The sequence below is a fragment of the Phaenicophaeus curvirostris genome, chromosome 2, assembly GCF_032191515.1.
Source record: "Phaenicophaeus curvirostris isolate KB17595 chromosome 2, BPBGC_Pcur_1.0, whole genome shotgun sequence".
Taxonomy (NCBI): domain Eukaryota; kingdom Metazoa; phylum Chordata; class Aves; order Cuculiformes; family Cuculidae; genus Phaenicophaeus; species Phaenicophaeus curvirostris.
In genome coordinates, this window is record NC_091393.1 from 81,917,474 (window position 1) to 81,941,296 (window position 23,823).

At 40.6% G+C, this 23,823-nt stretch overlaps 1 long non-coding RNA gene across 1 annotated transcript in view; it reads left to right on the forward strand.

The window, feature by feature from the left end:
- The first annotated feature begins 4,191 nt into the window (after positions 1 to 4,191).
- The window catches only part of LOC138718288 (uncharacterized), a 42,464-nt gene continuing 22,832 nt past the window's right edge, over positions 4,192 to 23,823 (forward strand). The window contains exons 1-2 of the long non-coding RNA XR_011337046.1: positions 4,192 to 4,460; positions 6,118 to 6,169. This is a non-coding gene — a long non-coding RNA (uncharacterized lncRNA). The remainder of the gene's footprint in view (positions 4,461 to 6,117; positions 6,170 to 23,823) is intronic.

Below are 23,823 nucleotides of genomic sequence, written 5' to 3' on the forward strand. Positions count from 1 at the left end.
GTTAGAAAAATGGGAATCCAAAAGTTATTTCTATTTTAACAAAGAGAGCATAAAGTTTTTAATGGAGATAGCTTTATGAAACTAACCCTTTCCCTTCTTCTCCAGCTCTGTAGATCACTTTATAAACAAAGCAGAGATAAACCAAATACTTGCTTCACAAGCTACTGCAGAGATCACATTGGCATTGTGCACTTTATTGCGAAGTCCTGTGTCCTTCCTTCAATATACCCAAGTCCTGAAACTTGGAAAGATGTGTCCTGTGGGAGTTAACTCCTATGCTCAGGCTCCCCGTGAATCTGCATACAATGGTCCTCTCAGGAAAGAAGCTGAGGGCACTTGGCAGTGAAACTATCTTGCCCATACTGGAGATGGTGACAGAATTGGCAATGAGGAGGTGACTAGTCATTCTGCAAGGCCTGGTTAATGGCCAGTTTTCATTTTCGTCTTGCTCCCTTTCTGTTTTTCTTTCTCTCTCGCTTTTGTTATTTATACCAATGAGCAAATGTTGCTTATTTTTAGCAGCTTTTCCATTTTGTTCAGGCACTGTTCCTAAGTAATGTGGCCCTCCCTAGGGCACCATCCCACCTCTAAGAAGAGCAGACAAACGCAAGCTTTGGTGTACTTCAGAACCAAGCAGGAGTTAGTTAAGAGCTACAATCTTAAACTGCAGGATAGGAGATGGAGACTTTTATATCTTGCCCATCCATGCCTGTCCTGTACCTCCTTAAGGTATGAGGGATTTGCTGGGAGAAGTGCCTTTGGTCATTGCTGCCTGCTTTGCATCAACAGAGCTTTGCTCCTCCTAGACACTAAACTTTGTATTACTGTTGTTGAGGTATTTTCAGGCTTATACCTATTGCAGTTTCAGCTGGAGGGAAAGCAGGGGAGGAGTTTGTCTCACATGCTCAGTGTCACTGGGATTCCACTCAGCTTGCAGGCATAACTGCACAACTGGTTTGTTCTCTCAGTAGGGTCTGTCTTAGTTTAAACACTTCTTATAAGTTTCTTTCTTCCCCATTTCCATGCCCAACTAACTCATTTTGTTAAGGTTAGGGATTTATTACATGCATGCTTATGCTGGCAGAGGAAATTAATGCGCTTCTGGCAGCAGGCTAGGGGAGTATTGTATAATGACAACAAAGTTTACCCTTTCCTATCCTTTCCCAAAAGTACTTCAGAACCAAGCACCTGAATAGGTGCAGTAGGAACAGCTGATGTCTTAGTGCTTAATTTGTTAATGCTATGTCTATCCAAGTGTTCTCACTTTTGCCACTGCTAAGGAATTACAGTTGGTTGCAACTGAAACATATTGGAAACAGGAGAAAGAGAAGAAGCCTTGTTTAGGAAGCAAAGTTTTCCTGTTTTTGAGAGGGATCTTAAAATCTTTTCTACCATAGATCTTTGTAATCCTTCCACCTTTTACTCTGCTCCAGTTGCTGCTAGTTTTAACCTTACTTTGGTGGACCTCTGTGGTGAAGAAAGTCTTCTCTGTACCAAGTCCCTGTCTTTTTACTGTCAGTCAAAATTCAGCTTTTATTAACTATCCCAAACCCAAGGGAAGCAAGGAAGGTATCTATTCTGAATCAGCTTTTTTAAATTCAGCCCTATTTGTATCCTATGGTCTGTGTGTCTGTCTGACCCCAAATTACTAAAATTGCAGAACAGTTGTCTAAGGCTTATTTTTTAGTAAATGAATCTTGTTACTGGCATTCAGATCAACTACTATCCTGGTCTTAAACGCAGCAAGTCATTTAATGTGTGAGATATCATACCCACCTTGAATAAATACAGCACTGTGTCAGCAGATATTTTCATATTTTCAGGGAAGCAGGCTGATGTTGGGGAAAAAGGTTAGTCTATTAACACCTCTGCTGAAAGCAAACCAACTTCTTTCTACATGGAGTAATTTTTTTTTTCACATAAGCCCTATACCGCCTCTGCCATATTTGCACTTGTAAGTCTCAAACATTGTAGTACAGATCACCCTCTATGAGTGGAATCTGAGGTTATGTGTCTGCATTTAAGATTCATTGTGCATGGGTGATCATGCTCTGGCTTGTGAATTCTGTAGATGTAGGGGCTATGGGCCTATATTTCAGGTATGAAGAAAACAGAAACTTTTTTAGCACTTGAGATGCAACTCACACCATGAACACCTTTGGCAGAGCTTTATAAATTCTGTTTATTCATAGCTGGCATCTCACCATCTGTATGGGCAGAATTACATATAAATGTATATGTCCTGTACATAAAGAGACCATTACAGCATAAAAGTAAAATGAACCTGGGCACAAAAGCTTATATACCTCTGTGGAAGGTTTTCTGGGGAGAACATTAAAAGGCCTTTTGTATACCATAGCCCAGGTCTCACAAGTGATTTTAGGTGGCTGGTGATCCATGCTTCTGTTTATACAGTTTCAGCAAGGATAAAGGGTCTTTAACCAAAGACAGTTCAGAAATAGGTGATGGTGGGAGAAGTGATTGTAACCAGCAAGACAAGGAAATGTCAGAGATAGGAAGGCTTCTATCCTGGATCGTGAATCCTGGGGCTTTCATGGATAAAAAGTTGCAGCTGGAGTTGGAGAGGGTGTAACAGCACACAAATCTTGGATTTAATCATCTTCTAAAAGTCATGCCTATGGATGGCTTACAGAAGATAAAAAATGCTAATGAACCCTGAGGAGGACTGATCTGCAGCTGTCCTTGATACTTACTTGAAGGAGGTCTTTTTTTCATTGCATATGTAACTGCTGCACTTTGCTGTTTCCAGCAGCTATGTCTTGGCTACTCCAATGCGCTCATTGCTGGAACTGTCTCTCAAAACTCTGGCCAGCACCTGAAAAAATATTGTTATTTAAGATGGCAATAACATCTATGTTTCAGACACAATTTTGTACTGGGCATAAACCGGTTGAAATATAAAAGGCTGTCCGTGCCCTAGAAAGCTTATTTATTATCTGCAAATACTTAACTTTAAAAGAGGAAATGGTTAAAGGTGATCTAGATTTTTTCAACAATATGAACTGGCTAGACTGGTCAGTGAGATCCTTAACAGGTGTGAGATTGCAGTAAGATTGGAGCACTCTGGCAGAACTGCAGAAAATTTGATTTAAAAAAAGAATGGGTCAATCTATACTCACTAAATTGGCTAGGAGAAGGACCTCAGGAATGAAGGGCAAGGCTGAATTTCAGCTTCTTTTATTATCTTTATGCCCAAAATCTTGTGTGCCTATACATAAAACCTTTCACTGCTGTGCTGGGTACAAAATTTATAGCTTGCGCCCCTTCTCTCCCTTTACTCCCCCGTGTTCTCTTCCCCCCCGCCCATATTTCCAACTTTTCAAAATGTTTACTGTGGGAAAACTATTAATGAAGCCAAGTGGTATAGTGACAGGAGGGCTAAATGCATACAAATTCAGGAACTGAAGGGGTACAATCAGAAGGAAAAAAGATACATTACTGGCACTTGTTAACTAAAACACAATAACTAGCTGGAAGTAAGAGTTCAAGGCTAACAGGCCCACGTAGAGAAACAGGGAGAGCCTGGGGTGAAAACTGTAAGCATTGTTCAATGCTATGTCTACGTTTTTAAATTACTGCAAGTAAGGTGACTTTTTGTCCTAGCAAGGATGAAGCATTAAATTAGGTGTTGTGCAAATGTTTAAATATGTGCCTTTGTTAATGTATTATTGGCGAGTTAATATTTTGAATAAAATCATTGTGAAAGCTTTAAAAATTAACTCTTTGCAACTGACCATTTAATCATAATTAAAGGCAATGAAGGAAATCTGAGATATTGAGTAGTTTTAGCAGTAAAACTGAGGGGAGGGTATCTTCTGAAATTCTGATATTTCTGGTGCAAGAGCAGAGGTAAGGAACTTATTTCAAAGAATTGCTTTTGGAAAAATTTCCCTGCTAATTTTTTTTTTTAATTTATTCATGGCATAGCCATGAATAATGAGGGGTAAACTTTAGGAAAAAAAAAGCCAGAATTGCAACTCACTACTAAAGGTCTTAATATAATGCTAACGAACCAGAGCCTTTCCACTGTGTAGCTGGTAACATTACCACCCATCTGTGCCGAGTGGGATGTGCAAGCAGAAGTCAGGATTGAAAACCTTCCACCTGTTTTTCAGAAAGTAAGTGTGCACACACTGAAGTTACTCAGCGTATTTGTTCCATCTTTGGCGGTCTGGATGATGTTGTTACTACTGCTTTTCTGCTGTCTCATATCTCCCACTGCCATGTGCCAGATGATAGGAGAGCTGTGACATACCACACCCCCGTGGCTGGGAAGGGGGTCACATGGACTGGTCTCATCCAGAGCACTTTAAAGAAACTGATAAGCTCTATCTCGTTTAACTTGGTCTTTGGAAGATGATTGTGGAAATTTCTGCAAAGGAGGTGACATCAGTTGTTGTCACAGCTGCTGTGTAAGTCTGCAAGACTGTGTCTGTTCAGTATCTGGCTGGCATGTATACATGTGTGCAAGCAGATATTGTTAATAGATTGCGTTTAAATAAAAAAGCAGTTCATGTGAAGTAGATGAGGTGGTTCAGTCTCTTAGAATATGTGCATTATCATCAAGACCTGGGGCAATAATGGAGTACATAAACTTAATAAAGCAGGGAGATGACCAGCTTTGGAGGGCCGATATTGCATTGGAAACAAACCCTCTCCCAGGGGAATTCTAAGTGTTAGCATGTGGGACAAAACCCAGCTGCTAGCTGCTCAGACTTAAAATAAACCAAATAAAATCCTATATTCAGGCTCTACCAACCAAAGCAAGCTGCTACTGCAAAGCTTTCATCTATCTTTTTTTCTTCCTGTTGGGTCAGAATGGCAACAAATATTTTTGAAAGAGCATTTAAACCTTAGTATTTCACACAGATTTCCTTGTGCCTCCTGAAGTGACATGTTTCTCAACATAGTTATAAATTTAGCAAAGAATCTGGTTTGTACAGGTTGAAATGCTGTTCAGGAAAGGCTGGAATTAAAAAAGAGTTAGAAAGAATATTTCTACCTTCTGTGACAATGATATTGCTACCAATACTGCCTTCTTTTGTACTACTTTCTTTTTTGTTCTTTTGAAATCACATCATGACTTCATTAATAGAAAGCTATTCTCCTTATTAAGTTGAACTGGGGAGAACCTTTTTCTTAAAGAGAAACACATGTGACTTTAGGGTGATTTGCTTTTATTTATTTTTTTCTTTACATATTGAAGAGGAAATAATTCAATGTGTCTATGGAAGACACCATAGCAGAATTTCAGGAAAAAGATGGCTGAGATATATGGTTGTTTGACAACGAGAATATGAATAACTTTGAGGAGGTCTGGAAATAAACTACAGTACTCTTTGCTTTGTGTTGAGGTTTGAGATTGCCTTCAGGTTTTCGGTGGCTTTTTTTGTTTTTTAAAATATTTTAATAACCCTCTGATTATCTTTTATTTCTAAGATACTGAGATGCTTGGGAGGGGTGGGAAACAAGCAACTTAATGCAGTCTATGCAAATAATGTCTAAATTTTTTTAAATATTATCCTATATGAAACTTCATTCATCAAGACCACTCAATTTTTTTTGTGATAAAACCTGTTGAACAAGGTAGTGCACAACATTTTAGGAATTTAATGCTGTTATTACTGTCAAAGCATAGATATTCAAGCTCTACCAGTCAGCTTGAAAAGTGTACAAATAGCTGACACAACTTGCCTATCTGCTTCTTCTCCTCTTGCTTTACACAGAGACACACAAGTTCTTGTTCAAACCAACAAGCTTATCTGGAACACATTTATAAGGGTGAACTCTGGCAGGCAATGGTTAATCACATACAGTGCTAGGGATATCTTTTGAAAGCATCCTGAACTCTGTGACAGAAGTATTTGTCACTCAAACTATTTATAATTCTAGGGGTTTGGAAAACAGACAGATGTTTATTTTTTATATGAAAAGGAATCTCTTCTTCTGTATAAAATAAATGGACTATGTCTGTATGGAAACATCAGGCTGATCTTGTGCTGTTTTCAGGAAATGCCATATTTGCACCCTGGATGCACTGCTGCTCACCCAATAGCTTTTCTGTCTTACAGCTGATTTTGTAGCTCCATGGCAGAGTCATCTACTGGACCTCTCATTTCTGTGTACTGTTGGAAGAGGTCAGTGCAGGGTAACTCAAGAAATGTGAAGTTGTTTTCCATGTAGCGCCTCCATCAGAAAGTTTTTAAGGGCTTCCAAACTGAATAAAACTATGAGCCTCAGCTCTGGTGCTAACCGAAATTTTATTTTCCAGATGGTGTGCAAAACTGTAATAAAGCCAGTCAGCCTTTGAGAAATGAAACTATTATTCATCACAGTTTTATTTTCTTATCTTCCTAGCCACCTCAAGCAATTAGTTTTGAGGTCTTTTTGACAAAGCAGGTCATCTTTCTCTCCTGTTCGTGTTATGTATCTTGAATTATTCTTAACTCTGTATTTGTGGGAATTATGGGTAATGCAAGGAATGTTATGAGGGTAGCAAACTTTCCATGTCCCTGGTCACTAAGAAGATTTATGTGCCAGTATAATGAGAATGAATGATGAGCTGTTGTTCATTGACAGAGACCTTGTGGGTCAGTCTATGCACAAGTGGCTTTGGAATTTGATAACCTTTGTGCTTCAGGTTTTGTTTTGAACAGATAGAAGAGGAGAATATAGTTATTGATAGATGTAAAACTAGATGGATAAAGACAAGGGTATTAGCCAAGCTCTAGCAGCAAAGCTGAAAATCTGAGCTATTTATATAGTTGGAAACAGAGTTGGGGTATTTTCATTCTTTTGCCGAACAGTATTGACTTTTATAGCCAGGAGATGCTCCTGCCTGGCATTTCAGCCTTTTCTGTTTTTTTAGGCCTCTGCAAGACAATGTGATGTATCACAGCTTTGATCTGAGCACTGGCCAAGTATAAATAGAGGGGAAGATTTTGAACTCTGAAACCGTGAAGTCTTTAGGTCACTTTGAGCTTGCCTGGAGACAAGCCATGTTAAAGTACTTTTTTTGCTGTTCAAGAGCAAGATAAAATGTCCATAGACAGAACCACTGTTACTATTATATAAGTTACTCATATCAACACCTTTCTTATATCATAGCAAGTTAATGACTATTTTGTGCATCTGGTATACATCCAGAACCCCTGTTCTAATGTCAAGGTTGCATGAGATATGCCAGTTTGCATTAGTAAATGCTATATTATTTTGACAAGTATCGTAAAGCTATATAAACAGAAACCATACTTTTGAGATATTTTTTTCCCTAAAGGATATGAAGTAAGATTAAAGACTTTGATTTTCGGATATATTACACTGTCTCCCCTCTCTTCCCCCCATCCCAAATAATAAATTCTTGGGAACCTAAAAGATAAGAGCCTGAATTTTTTTTGCTTTTACACACCTAAAATGTAGCTATCTTTAACAGAAGCCTAAGTATTTTATCTATTGGAACAGCATTAATTCCAGAAGAAACATCTGTCTTCTCTGGTATTTATCATTTCATAATATCCGCTTTCTTATAAATTTTGGTTGTCTCAAATGTTCCAGCAACTCCAAGTTATGAGCTCTTGAGGCTGATTTAAAATTTCACTGTGCGTTTTTGCAGTGTGATAAAGAACTCAAGCCAGGTCTTAAGGGCTTAGGTCCTACTCAGAAGTTACCCATGTGCAAAAACATTATTCTGAAACATACGGGAAAGAACCGGGTACTCTTTTGCACATGCCTGGAATATAATTGGAAATCACAGTGCTCTGTTTTTCAAAAATAAAAACCATAAACCCCCTCTCCTGGAATGACGTGAAGCACATATGTTTTCTCTTTGAAAGGTGTTCACTTAGCATTTTTATGCGTACCTACAATATGGTGGTTGGAATTGTATTTGGAGGGGCTCCTTAACATCATTCTCATCGCCATACTCATATCTTTGCTGGCTGTAGTGGAGACAGACTGTTATTTACCCTCGTGTCATTGTATAGCAAGCCATGGAAGTTAGAGGCATAACTGCATACGTTGCTTAGCATTGGCAGCCAGGCCAGATAGCAGCAGTAGTGGGGAGTCTTACATGTGCTGTGCAAACCTATGGGCAGTGACACTTCTTGAGCCAGGGGTCCGATGGGAAGAGGAGGCAGAAGTATTGGCCAGAACAGACCCATTCTCCTCCATGGTGCAAGGACAAAACTGTTCTCTTGGGAGCTCTGTCTTTCCTAGGTATGGGCCTGTGCTTAACTGATTTAATTCAGCCCTAATGTTGTAATGGAAAATCTTGCATGATTATAACTTCATATATCATAGTCTATGTTTATGGCTGAGTTGGCTTGAGTTTAACAGTACCTTTGGAGATGCTCTGCTTGCAAAACATGTACCACCAGCCAAAGAATGCCTTTTATCAAGATTGTTGAAGAATATCCAGTGCTTTCCTACAGGCATGTTGCTACCTGTATTTGAATTTATTAATACTAGATTATTGTAGTGTGGTTTATACTGGCTTTTTTTCTTCATTATTTTGAATCTATATATTTACTTTATTTTCCTATCAAGACCCTCCCACCTCCAGCTATGAATAATTGTAAGATCAGGCTCAGATGGTGAGACTGGATTGAAAGACGATATTTAGGTTCTTCAGATGGTGCTCAAAAGAGCCTCTGGGCTCAGCTATGCTACACAGCCAAGTACACTCTACAGATCCTTGAGCTAATGCCATGATCGGAAGCTCTATTAGTGTTGTTATGTTCTCCCTGGGCTAATTAACAGGGGTGCCTCTCAGCATACCTAATTAGCTGCATTCCTTCAGCATCCTCAGGGGCAGGGCTAATTAGCGTGGGTGCTTTGCTATACAGACACAGCTATATTGCCTCTGGGATCTAAGCTAGCATCCGTGCATGGCTTTGCAATGTACCATGTAGACAAGCCAGTTTCCTCTAAGCTACCTCAGGATCTCTAACAGCCTCTTGCTGCGTAGACTTGCCTGATGTGTTCATGAGACCCCAAAAGCTTATGCAGGGAGAAGGATAGCAATTCAGGATGTGGGCCAGAGGGTAACATCTTGGGAGACAGATGTTTTAAGGTGAGTCCCAGACTCATTTGCATTTACTTTACCTCTGTATCTACTTGTTACCTTTGGATTAAAGACGGTATTAAAAATAAGCACCAGCTACAGTGAGGCAAAAAAAATGGCACCTAGATTGAGGTGTATGAAAGTCTGAACATGCTACCTTGCAGCTTGCTGGTTTTTGATAGTTACGAACTAATGAACTGAAGCATTTTTAAAGCATATTTCCCCATTGCTGTGGTCAAATAATAACGGTAACAAAGTATCATTTACCGTTTTACAGACCCTGCTCTCTCTGATCTTGAAGTGCTTTGCAAGCATGAGTAAGCACAGCCTCACATGAGCCCTGTGATGAAGCAATGCAACGATTCCCATAGTACAACTAGTAAATCTGAAATGCAAAGACCAGCCAAAAGTAACTTGCATTTATTAGAAAGAACATGTTCTCTCTGGTTTAACCTATTCTTGCACTGTGCTCCTCAGAATTATCTTGTACTGGCATTTTTCTTATCAGCATCATTTTAACTCACTGATATTAGGTGATTGTAGATTCAGTTTAGCTGAGCTGACCTGAAAATGTTGCCTTGCGCTACAGAAGAGTGGCAGAAAGGTGGCTTATTATTCACAAAGGGGCTGTATGCTGCAGAGAACTGATAAACAAATGATCCACTGTTTCTCTCTTCTTCTTACAGTATCTATAACAACAGGCTGCATCGATACCTTCCCTGATAGTTCAGTCTTGCACAGAAAAATAGTGCCATTTGTGGTTGCAAATTCTAGCTTCTGCATGGGATCCTCATGGGCTCGGCACCTCCTAGGAGCTCAGTGGGAAATTTTTCTTGACAAGTGGAAAAGATCCGTCAGAGTTGGCCTAATACATCTCTTAATCTTGCTTCACTTTATTCTCATAATTCTAACAACCCTAGAGATACATAACATATAGCTATCCAATTTTATCTTCTTCCCACTAGGAAAGCCTGTGGCTACACCTGCAATATATCTGTACTGATCTTGAGAGTGGTCTGAAGCTTGCAATGTTCATTGTGTCTTTGCTGCACAGAGTTCAGGTTGCCTGAGAGTTCCACCTTCTCTGGCAAATGATGGTGATGTCCATTTATGAAAGACCCTTTCTTTACTGGGAGGACAGATTAGATACAGGGAAGTGATGTGGTTAGACAAAGGGAAGTGGCTGCTGGAGTCCTTCTGCAGCCATGTGTGTGCTCTTCAGTGCCTTGGCATGCACAGATCAGCCCAGAATGCATACCAGCAGGTAAAAAAAATCTAGGTAGTCCTAACTACGTTCTTAAGTTCAGCCTTAAGGGTGTGCATTACCTAAAATAGAGTAGAGGTAGCCTCTCACTTCCAACAAGGAGGAACACTGTGAGCGATGCTGGTGGGAGAAGGGTCTTTTGCAGCCAAACCACCCTGTGGCTGGTTCCACATCCACCTGCCAAAAGCAGCAACCTACCAAACCCTGCTGTGTTGGGAAAGTTGCTCATCTTCTCTGCCTCAGTGCTTTGATCAGTAGTAGTTAGGCTCAACATGTGAGCTTTTTAATAAAAGGTCAGTGAGACCTCCTATTTGGAGCTCTTTGTAATACCCTTTTCATAGAAATTACTTTTGGTTTTAGCAGATGATTACATGCAGTTAGAAAACATCATTATTTACATGTATGGATCTTCCTTCACCGAAGTTCCAGAAATGTTCCCGCTTGAGCTATGTGAAAAGAAATCTGTGATTAAAAAAAGGCCTCATGAGCAAAGAGGAACAAGAGACAATGAGATGTGTGTCTCAGCAAGACTTACATGGAGAAGCCTCAACATGTGTGCAAGGTGAAAAAGAATAAGAGGATGACTTCAGTGTTGGCTTGTGATGGGAAAGGGAGGGCCCTTTTCTTCACAGTCTGGCAGGGAAACGTTTACCTTCAGAAGTGGGAGGAAGTACAGATCCTTACTTCAGACATATAAATCCTTTTTTAATAAGTAACTGCAACTGTAGAGTTCCTAAAGAAAGTCAGCTTTCCTGATCTTTCCCTGCCTGATGGAATGCTGCTATTACTTTCACGTTCCTGCTTTGTTCATCACATTTGTGTGTTTTGGGGAGAGAGTGAGTGAGCAGCGTTACCATGCAGAAAGAGGTCTCTAAAAGGTCAAAAATCAACACTAAGACCTGTACCAGAAGCAGCTGGAAGCCAGAGCAGCCACATTCTTACTGAATGTGATTTTGTGATTCCACCCCCCACCCTGAGGCTTAGGTTCCAATAACAGATTCATCTTGCCTATCTTCAGCAATGCATCTTGTCACCTAAACCCTGTTTATAGTCAGTGAGGCTAAAAGAGGGCAATTCAGAGGGCAATTCATCCCACCTGCATTAATTTGGGGAGGTGGGTGTGGTGATGGTGGAAATAAGTGCTCCTGGGAAGGGCTTGCCTGTTCTAGGTGAGCGCACAGGGAGTCTACACAACTTTCTGGGCCGTTTTCAGTCTATCGCAAAAATCTGAGTCATGCAGGGCTGCTTATGTTTTTGATTTGTCTGAAGCAAGGAAGCACTGGAAAGTACGTGAAAGAAGCCATTACCTTGCTTTTCTCAGACTGAAGCCCTGAACATTAACCAAGTATCACAAAAACGTAAGTAAGGGTCCACACCTTTCAATAAAGGATGCAGCTAAGAAAAGCTCTCTTAATTAAAATATGCTTGTACTTGAACAATTGCTAGTGGAATCTGAACATGGTACATTAGGTTAGTATTTCTGTGGTGATTTTGGTCTATTACTGTTGAAGTTGTGGTCAGGCTTAGAACGTATAATAATTTACAAAGAATATGGTACCCTTGAAAATGATTTTACAGCACTGATAAAACATAATGAATCACCTAGTCCCATAATGAAAATTTTTCCACTGCCCTCCACGTGTTCTATTCTGCTATCTGAAATGCAGCAGTTTAAAAAAAGCAAATGGATTTTGATTTATTTTGTGCAACAAAAGTCAAGGCTAATTTTCATAGAAATATTTAATTTTAGCATTGAGATAAAAGTGACCAACCCAGATTCTGACAATTTTACCAGTGCAGTCTAATGTATAACTCCTGTTGTAACCACTCTTGAACTCAATTAAAAGTGGGTATGCTAGCAGAGGTGAGAGATTTTTTCAGCCTAATGTATCTCGGATGATTCCAGTCTGGGTATATTGCATATCTGTGCAATGTGAGTGAGGCTGGCAACTGTGTCTTGCTCTCTGCTGCTTTTGTTGGAGCCAGTGGCCAGGCAAGGTGCTCAACATCCAGTAAGGCAGAGTCTGTTGGGCTCTGGGATGGTGCATAAATCTGCTGAGAAGAAAAAGACTCATGAAAGAACCTTGATTTTGTGCTTTTGCATTAGTGGATTACTCTGCTGATTTTAGCGAAGCTGTCCTTAGCACATGTGTGCGGGCAGGCACACAGTTCCTTGTTAAATGACTGTACTTTGTGTAAAGCCAAATCCAGAGCAGTGACTTCCTCTCCCTTCCCTCTTCAAATTTCTGGAGCCTTGTTGAGGAAAATAATAAATACTAGAAAAAATATGAGGTTTACATGAAAGAGCAAATTAAAATCAGAAGCAAGTTAGCAGAAAGTTTCTTGCTGAAACTTGAAACTATACTGAAACATCAAATCTAATGTCCCAGAGCTGTTTTCCTGTAATTCTCTTTATGACCCTATTTATGAATTTATATGTGTCTAACAGGTACAACCCTAGCCTGAGATGTATATTTTGGTTCAGGTGGCAAATCCTTCCCGTGCCCTTTCCCTACTTCTCCTGCTTCGCATGGCAGCAGAAAAATTAGGACATGTTTGTAGAAGTGCTGTTTTCTTCCTTGGCCCATCATGCTGGCTGGCTTACTCATGAGCCAAACATTGATAATATCAGCTGGCAGTTATTTAAACGTGAGGTTTTAGGTTAAAGAGTAACAATGAACGCAAATCTAGGGAGTGAGAGACTGTTTGTAATGCACGTGTGTGTTAGTGCTTGAACGATTTTAAGGATTGTTATCACAAAGCCCTGAAGCAGAAAATTATAAGACACTAAATAAGGAGTCTATTTGATGGTTCCTGTCCATTTTCATGATGCAGAGGTATAACTGCTTCTCAGCTACCTCTCTAAAAACTGCAGTTGTCTATGGGCTTAACAGAGAGGATATCTACTGTTTTTCTTGCAAACACCACTTATTAGCAACAGAGGATTGCTGCTCACTTGTGATTGCCTTATGAAACAGGAAAGTATTGTATAGTAGCTTAAAAAGACATTAGTGTTGCATAAATACTAGCAATTAATTAAGCTGTGCCTGGGGGTGTTCTGATAGGTGGGCCGTGGTAATCTCTGCCTGTGACCCATTAGAGCATTCTCTAGAGACAGGGCATCCTGGAGACCATCCCAATTGGCAGTTACGTGCTGCCATGTGCTTCCTCTGGCTGAGAGGTTGCTAACTTAGACATGGACCAGATGCAGGACAGCTGGCCACAGTTCTCAGAAGTGGCCAGAGACAGATTTCATGGTCTAATTCTTTCAATGCAGCAATATCAACTATGATGACGTCAAAAATGTTTCCATTTAGAAAATGTTCTGATTAGTTTGTTAAGGGAAAAAAAAGGCCATTTACACTCCGTGCAGAGTGTTTTTTTCACTGTGGGTGGACAGGTGGGTTGACTTTTTCTGGCGCCTCCATCTTTTCCATAGCTCCTCTGTGTTGCTGGTAATGACTGATACAGACTCCTGGATGAGAAAGCTCTCTCTGATTCCTAGACTGAAGCAGTGAAACACCAGTGGACGTACAAAGTAAGCCAGCAGCAGACAGGAATAATCTTAGTTCTTGTCCTTTCCTATAGTGGTGACAGGAAATGGAAGAGCTTCTGGGATACGCCCTCATTCTTCCTCTTTTTACTTCTAGGGCAAGTCTGTTCCTGTTTCCAACAGCTGTCCACCCTCCACTTCTTTCTCACTCCCAGGAGTTTAGATATACGTATTTTTTCCAGGGAAACCCGAGCGAATATAGTCTAGATTATATTAATATAGGGACCAGGACTGCTTACTCTGAATATTGAAATACTTCTGATGTTTACTTTCTGCAATGTGTAGGAAAATCGGTCCATGATATTCATGTTAATAACGCTATGGACAAGAAAAGAACAGAGATTTCATATGAAGTGAAATTCTGCTTAGATGGTGTGGTAGATGTGTTAGTGACAGATGACAGCATTCATGGTATCCTCTTATTTTTACTCATTTCTGTTTGGTTTTGGGCAAAAGGGGATCAGTGTGTGGGGGTTTTTTTATTTTTTGAAATTCTAGTTAGAAATGTGGGATGATATTGAGAGGAATAGCTGATGACTCTACCTGTAGACCTTCTCCTGGATTTGTGATTTATTGGCCTATATCAGTTGTCTGAATTTATTTCATTGTATTAGTTACATTGCATTGAGTTGTATATTTTTTCAGGAAGAGAGGGACTTTGATTACATCAACATGTATTAACTTTATGGAGGATATTAAACCGAACTACTTAAAATCCTCAGAACGTTTGTGGACGAGGCATATAAACACATTAAAACATTCTAGAACAATTTACAAATAGTTTAGTTAGTGTTTAGAATGGCTTACCTTTAGCACACTTAATAGCTAATTCAGCATTTGAAACCAAAATAATTAAGTGCCAGACTAGATGCAGGAATTAATTTTAATCATGTCATTTCCCTTTATATGCCTACAGTTCATTACAGGACTCATGAAAGATTCATCATTCCTAGGAATAGGAAATTCTTAGAAAAAGCTGCAGATGAATATTAGAAATTGTAGGACAAAATTTAAACTTCAGTAGGTCTTGTTTATACAAATCCAGTTCAGCTGATGAAATTACAAACTGTTCATTCCTATTGTATAAGCATGACCCAACTGAGATGTGAAAGTTGAGTTATTTTTCTGAAACTCCATCCCACTGTACCTCACAGCTGTGTATTTTAATCTTCCACTGTGGTTTTGGACAACCATAAATAGAAACCATAGAGACCTCAATCTTCTGTTGCTAGTTGTAACCTTGCAAAGCGTGAAGTCCTGCAGAATCCTGTGTGCCATCGAATCTCCTGAGTTCCTCTGTGTTACTTACTTTATATTACATATTCATAGCATTTTCAGGTGTTTTTCCAGATATGGATCTTACTAGAGTCACCTTGCAGGAAAAAAAAGCCACAACACTTGAAAGCAGACAAAGTCTCTCATGAAAGTTCCCCGTGCCTTCTTTGAAAAGAAAATACTTTGGCTCTTTTTAAAACTTGTGATGAAAAACCCTTTCCAAGAACTCCATAGAACTTTGCAGTCCTCAGTCTGCATAATTGTAGATAGAAGGAGAAATGTTATAATGACCTGGGGGTCATCAAAGTTACTTATCCAAGTAAAGATCAAATGGCTGAGTTCTGTTGCATGGAATAACTGATAAGAATAAGGTATACCACTCAGGTGCTGTGAACAAGTTAAGTTATGCCTTCTTTCCCCTGCAGCATCAAGTAGTTATGCTGTAACCATTGCTTCCTGTTCCAAAGTGTTTTGTTCTAGTTTCATGCACTGTGCAATTGGTAGGGCGTTCTCTCTCAGTGATGGGAAGGGAAACTTTTGTATAAACCATGTTTACTTAATAGAAGTCAAGGTTCTTTACGAAGTTAATTTCAGTCTGTTCTGTGAGACAGTGGCAGTAGCGTAAAGTATCTATAGTGTATTCATACTGGATTTTAATGATGTTATGTAAATGTGTCCAGATAAGAAAAAGATTTACCCAAACTGCCTGACAAATATAGTGGCCTTCAGCAACAGGGTTACAGCATGTGTGTATAAGGGAAGAGCAACTGACATCACTTACCTGGGCCTGTGCAAAGCGTTTGACACTGTCCCATGTGACATTCTTGTCTCTAAATTGGAAAAACATGGATCTGATGGGTGCACCAGTCAGTAGGTAAGGAATTAGCTGGATGGTTGTACAAAGAGTTGTAGACAGCGGCTCAGTGTCCAAGTGGGGACTGGTGACAGATGGTGTTCCTCAGGGTCAGTACTGGGATTGGTACCGTTTAGTGTCTTTGTGGGTGACACAGTGGGATTGAGTGCACCCTCAGCAAGCTTGCTGACCACCTCAGGCTCTGTGGTGTAGTCAACACAGTGGAGGGAGGGCATACCCTCCAGAGGGACTTTGATAGAACTGGCAATGTGCACTTGCAGCCTAAAAAAGCCAACTATATCCAAAGAAGCATGACCAGCAGGTAAAGGGGGGCGATTCTTCCCCTCTGCTCCACTGTAGTGAGACTTCATCTGGAGTATTGCATTCAGCTTCATAAGAAGGACATGGACCTGTTGAAGTGAGTCCAGAGGAGGGCCACAAAGATGATTTGAGGGCTGGAGCATCTCTCTTATAAGGACAGGCTGAGAGAGTTGGGCTTGTTTAGTCTAGAGAAGAGAACGCTCTGGGGAGACTTCATAGCAGCCTTTAAGTACCTAAAGGAGGCCTTCAAGAAAGCTGGAGAAGGACTTTTTACAAGGGCGTGTAGTGAGATGACAAGGGGTAATGTCTTTAAACTGAGAGAGGGTAGATTTACATCAGATATAAGGAAGGAATTCTTCACTATGGGGGTAGTGTGGCACTGGAATAGGTTGCCCAGAGAAGTCGTGGATGGCCTGTCCCTCTGGAAGTGTTCAAGGCCAGTCTGGACAGTGTTTTCAGCAACCTGATCTAATGGAAGGTATCCCTGCCCATGGCAGGGGAGTTGCAACTAGATGGTCTTTAAGGTCCTTCTGACCTAAACCATTACATGAAATTAGAAAACACGTTTTCCCAAGATTCATAAAAACATAGTAATAGTTTTATATTTGTGTACAGCCTAGCATTCAAATACAGGAAAAGAGGAGGAGTCTGATTTGACAGATACAATGCGTTCTTCTAAGTCTAACTGAAGGAAACTGCAGACATTCAAGTAAACTACAGATGATATTTGAAGTTTCATTAATCTTGTTCATTATTTTCTGCTTTGCCTCTGCTGCACCTACCTTTCTATGCTCTTCTCAAACATCTCTACTCTCTCCTTTTCAAGAACTTTGTCTCACAGAAATGCCCCTGAGTGAGTCAGTGAAGTATTTACCAAAACACCCTTAAAACCCAGTATGTCATGGTGTGTAAATAGTATTGCTCAATGTCCATGCAATGTTACTCATGATAACTTGCTTAATTTAATTATTACAAACCTTTTTCTTGGCTTTTTATTGCAGTTCCTTGGGAATCAGATTGTAAAATATTCCTAGCAAGCTTCTCATGTGAGTTCCCTGTGCAATCAGTAATGAATGGTGATGATATCTGAAGCAAAGCTTTCAAATTCTTTAGTGTTTCCTAATCGTATTTAATACTAAAGTTTATAGTTGTGGTTTTTTTTTTTCCTGCAAGTAAGATACTGTCATTTCTTGTGTTTACTACATGTCAGGAGTCACACAGAGCTTGGATCCATTCCGTGGCAAATAATATTGCCGCAAGGGCTACCCTTTTTCAGTATTCCAGTTCTTGGATGGAAAGAGTCTTTCTATGTAATTTGAGTGTCTTAAGTCACTTTAGGTTTCTTCATTGAAGGCCACTCTTGGAAGGTTTTTGGTTTGTTCTCCTCCCCTGGCTAATGGGGATGTTGAAATAAAGGTGCAGCTGTTCATATGTTTAAAAGGGGGAAAAAAAAAGCTTTATTTTGAATAAAGCTAGATCTCCTCAAAGTCTGCTGCTTCTCTGCTGAACTGGTGTGTTACATAAGTGGTAGACTTTCCTCAGAAATATTTAGGACTTCCAAGTTAATGGTAGGGCCATTGTGGTAGTGCAGGACTAGATTCCTAACAGCCTCTGGACAGGCTCTTGCTGTCCCCAGCGGGACCAGCTCCTTCTTCTACTCAGGGCTGGGATAGTGAGGAGGAGGAGAAAGAGCGAGCTCCGGATCGAGGAGAAAACAGGAGTCGAGTTATAAATGACACAACTGAATTTGGCCCAGTAACACAAGTATGAACCAGAAGACTCTCCTAAACACATGGGTGGGAGCTCAGGTACAGTGTCTATTAACTATAGGGGCTAGCATATGTGTCCCCATAGCAGTTAAATTAGAAAGGGAAGTGTAGCTTGCCCAAATAAGAGCTAAAAGACCTCTGCAAGTGTAGAGTCAGGTGAGCAAGGACAGCGTGGATGAAAAACAGGCGGGCTATTGATTGGGACATACATATTGCGACACCAGTAAAGCAGAATGTCACATAGAACAGTGAATGTTGCCAAAACCACAAGAAAGAGTGCAATTTTAACAAAAGAATACAATCGCATCGTGTTTAGCATGTCTGCTATAGTATTTATCCTACCACCTTCAAGGTTTGCCACGAACATAAAATCTGAGGAGAGGTGATTGTGTGGTGCCAGTAAGTGCTCTTTTTAGGACAGTAAGACCAATACTGATTTATTTACTGTTATTTCATGCACTGTCCAAAATGTATTGGGTGTCTTGCAAGAAGGTCAGAGAAAAAGAATAAATCCAACCTTTAAGACAGAGAGATTTAAATTGTGTTGTTTCAGACCTTTTTTGTTCTCCTTAGCATGCATTTTACATCACTGAACACCAGATTTTGATTAAATGCTGTTCATGTCAGTGGGATGACTTCTGTTGACTTGTGTAGGAATGCACCTTGTCATATTCTCTCACAACATTTAATGTTAGCTTTAGGGTCAGCTTTGGTAGCATCACTTGACAAATGACAGGAGTCAAGGCCTTATCCACCAATTTTTAAATATTTGGGTATCAACACTGAATTTTGACCATTGTTTCTATCCTGTCATATCACCTGCAGTAATGTCAAGTAACTACTCCATGCCACATCTGCAGGTGCTGTAACTTGCTCCTAATGATTCTTGTAGACTGTGAAATGATCTTTATCAGAGAGATTACAGATCAGAAGTGGTCTGATTGAAATATTTGGCAGGTGATGTTTGCTTGAAGACATGTTAAAAGACTAAAAGAATGATCTAGAAAAAAAGAAGTTACTGTAATGAGTAAAATGTTTTTCTTCTTAAGTGTTTCTAAGATCTTTTTCTAAATGATCCATTTCACCTTTTCAAAGATTTAAGGAATTGCATAAACTCTTGAATATTTTCCCTTACAGCAAATCCTACAGTACTGTCTAATGAATTCCAAATATATCCTTCCTGTTTTTCGATATCTTGTTGTGTTTCTAAGGTGGTAGCTAGTATGTTATGATCCAGATCATTGCTTCAAATTGAGAGTTTGCTCTCTGGCTAGCTTACCTCTAAGAGATGTGCTGACCTGAAATTAAAACTGTAGCAAAAGCTTCTAACCTAGATGCAAAACATTGGTCGTTGAAAATTTATTAAAGTTGCTAATAAGTTTGTATCATTTTTCAAGTCTCAAAAACCCACCTGAGTTTAGGTGGCATGAAGGCTTTTGAAATTTATATAGGGCTCTGAGTAATTTCAAGGTATTTACAGAAGTGCAGCTTAACTTGTGTTGCTAGATTCAATGCAACAAACCTCAGAGCATGTAGTCACGATTTAAGACTTCTGCAGTTCATCAAGAAGCCAAGGCTTTGGCCATGTGTCCTCAGGTTACTGATTAGATAATATCTGTACACCTCTACAGATACATAACAGGTTTGTATATAGAAGCATGTAAATATTAAGTATTGTGGTTACTAATTGTTTTTTCCCAACTGATGAAACCTGTTAAATTCACTGTTGAATGTATTTAGCAGGCATTCCTGATCTGTGCTTGCAGGCCCCCCTGTTCCACAGTGTCTGAGGACTTCATATTTCTTTAAAAGGTCCTATGAAACAGGAACACTGTTTAATGGGAAGAACTGAGACTCAGTACTGCACTGAAAGAGAACTCTTCACCCCACACAAGTGAGCATGTGTGCTGACCCACGGTGTGGCATCACGCTTGCTGTGCACTGCTGTGCTATGGGCTGCAGGACAGGTGTCTGGAGCCATCCTGGGGTCCCCTCACTGTGCCCTGTGCAGCATGGCTGGGTGGAGGGCAAACCACCCATGGTTGCATGGAGTCTTGAGGGGTACCAGGTTTTCTAGTGCTTATGGGGAACCTATCTGCATGGAGTGAATGCAGAATTAATCTGAGCATCCACAACGCCTGGGGGAAAGTCTGCCATGTCATGCAAGGCTTACAAAATTGGCTTCCATTTGGGCTTGCAGCAAGGTTTGGGCAGTGCAGGGCTTTGCATGCTCTCCTTGGGCTGAGAGGGGCAGGAGTGTTCGCTGGCTGGCATGCCTCCCCAGCTGCTGGTGGCTTTGCAGGGAGAGACACTTCTGGTGCCGCTTTTGTACATTCACTTTGTCCTGGGTTGGCTTTCACAGGAAGGCAGCACCGGGCTGTCTGCAAGCATTTTGCCTGCCTCCTGAAATGAGGCATTTCTCCTCCATCTCAACAGACCTTGGTTTCATTTGTGTGATGAGCATTTGCAGATTATACCCTGTAATTAATAATGCTTCTGTGGCAGCTGTTTTGTCCAGCTATCATCATGATGTAAATGTTTTCACACAAAGATCCTTGGATACCTACTAATATGGTGCAGTTTGCTATTTGCTATTTATTATTTATTATTTGCCTGAGAAACTTGCTGAATTCATAATGTATGTTTTTTTCCACTCTGCCTCTGTTTCAGAGGAGTGTTTAATCCACTACTGGAAACAGATTTTTCATTCTTGTCACTATAATAAATAACTAAAGTGAAAGAAATGTAACAAAGCTCCTTTAGCTTAAATTTGGCCAACATTTGTTTTGAGGTTTGACGGTGAATCTTAGAAAGCTTGTTTTTCATTTGTCCTGAAACCTTGCCCCTCCTGCCTCCCCCTTTTCATGCCGATAAAAGGTAACCAGAGACAGACGGAGGATCTCTTTCTTACCACCCTTGAATGGGAGCGTCTTCTGAATGCCTCTTGCATATACCTGCAAAGACCCTGCTCTGCTAACTGCTGTCGCCAAGGTTCTCAAAGATTGAATAGGTTTTCATTGCCTGCATTTCTGGTCTGAAGCAGACTGAGAGAAATGAGTGCTAAATAAACGTGGTGGCAGCCCTGCCAGCGTCAGCATTCCAGCCCCCAGCGTCGTTCCAGACTGGGACACTGTTGGCACAGGCTTTTGGACATCCAGCTGTAGGGTGGGTTGTTTTACTTGTTAGCAGTTGAAAAGAAGAGGGATGTGAGGCAAAGCAGAGTGGCGAGTCTAGTTTTTACGAGGCTGTGTATTCTTTCTATAACAAGTGTGTGGTGCCTTATTGATGTTGAATGGGAATTTAATACACTGATAAAGTAAAACTGTAAACTTACCAAGTCTGTTTTTAGTTGCCTTTGTTCTGTATCTCCAAGCATCTGCAGAAAAGATGTTCAACAGCACTCAAACACTTCTGTGAAATAGTATGTGATTTTATTCAGCACCTTCTGCAGAAAACTGATCAACCTGCTACAGCTGATTGAAGTCAATAGAAAATGAAGGTATCTGTGTCTTTCCATGCCAGGCCTTTTGCATGTGAAGTCAGCATTTGCAGGCTTTTTGGAGAAAAGGGTTTATTTTCAATTTTCTCTCATAAGCATTTTACAAATGTTCTGTTTTAGTTTGAAGGTCCAGATTTAGGAAATACAGGTACTTGATAATACAAGTTTTTTGATTTGGAGTTTTTATGAGGGAAAACTGCAGTCTCATGTCCAGCTTACAGTGGAAGTTAGATGTGGAAGGACTGTGCATTCATAACTTGCTAATAACAATGTTAATAGTATTGTCTGTTGCAGGAGGCAAAGGAACCGGAACTGCATGAATCAGGACTTTGTTTCCATAATACACCTAGGCATTGTGTAGACAGGAAAGTTTCTTCCTTCTTCCAAAATTATCCTATTCCTTACCACACGTAGGCACTCTTATACCAGCTCAAGACCTTCCCAAGTGAAGACCATTTTATTCCGTAATGAGAATGTGTGCTCAAGAAGTTCTCTTGCTGTAAAGGTAGTCTGGGTTATGCAGATCCTTCCAGGTTGCTTTCTTCCACTTGCTTCTCTGTGAGACAGAGAGGTTACTTCTATTCCAACTCTCAATAATTCCAACTCTCTATAATAACTCTCTATAATAACTCTCTTCTATTCCAACTCTCAATAATTAAGATCTTTTGCTGGGTAATACCATTCCCTTAGCTCTGCAATGTGGTTGACTTGGACAATTCTCCCCTTCCTGTTTTACTTCCACTGAGTTGGTGGCTAGCATTGAGGGCATCTTGAGGTATGTCAGCATTTTCTGGTTAAGGTGCCTAATGTGGATGTACTAAGGATGGTGAGAGTAGTGCTGTAGCATTTTAGGTCTTGATTTCTCAGCCCTTTATGTGTGATGTTAGGAAGAAGATGCCAAGTAAAAGGGCTTGTGGCTGGATTGCTAGGAAAGTTACACTTAAAGTAGGATAAAACACTGATCATCGACTAATCAGGAACTAAGACTGAATGTAAAATTTCATGATTCTGTTGATTCTTAACGTATCCTAGCAACAGACCCGAGATACTTGCTCAAAGGACCTCATGTAACAAATAAGATCCAGGTATGCTTAGGAAAAGTACGTACTAGCTACCCTACCCAAGTAGAACATACACCTGCAGCAGCCAAAAGACCATCATAAATCTTGTGAAGGACAGAAGAATAGGTTTCAAGAGGCAAGAAAAATATACCTGAGCGGTCAAGTGGAGATAAGTGCGGGTCCAGCCAAGAAAAACCGACGAGTTTGCCAAAAGAACAAGATGTAATAAAGACAATGCGAGGAAGACTACTTACTTCATCTGAGGAAGACTACTTACTTCATCAGGACGACCACCAGAGGGGGCTACGCAGGCGCAATAGAGACTGATGTCGCAATAAGGCGATGAAGTAACCTACCTATGCATATGTATTAGATAATGAAGTAACCTGTTGAATATACAATAGATTGCGAAACTTTTAGAGAATAAAAAGCGGACGCGATGTGACGGTCTTTGGAACCAGATTTGGGTGCGTACCCCTGGTTCCCGGGGCCTCGAAATAAAGCACCACATATAACCTCCTAGTGTGGTTATGTGTTTGTCATTCTGCTAACAGTTTTTGGCGACCCAGATGGGACCTCGCGGGCACTGCTGAGGCGGCTCGCGCATCGATTCTGCTCCAGCCGGCACCGAGTGATTCTCGGGGAGCCATCGACCGCGACCGACCTCCGCTGCTCCCGACGGACCAGGGATATTGGTAAGACACGGTGCTTTATCTGGAATGGTACCATTTGGGGTTTGGTAAAGCCTGCCTGTCAGACGCGGCGAAAGCTGCGCTTGGTTGGGCTCAAGGGTCTGGTAAAGCCTGCCTGTCAGACGCGGCGAAAGCTGCGCTTGGTTGGGCTCAAGGGTCTGGTAAAGCCTGCCTGTTAGACGCGGCGAAAGCTGCGCTTGGTTGGGCTCGGGAGCTCCGACGGGAAGCCTAGGCGCCGTCCGTAAGACAGCGGCGAAAGCTCTGCAGGTTCGGCATCAGTGGTCTGGTATGGTAATTCCGGAATTCTGGTATTTCTGGTACTTTGTAGTTTTGTTCTGCTCTCAGTAATTTATACTTTCCTGTCTAGTTAATCCATTCTAAGCTGTTTGTGGTAAAAAGAGAAAAAAAAAAAAAAAAAAAAAAAAAGAGAAAAAGAAAAAAAAACCTAAAAAAA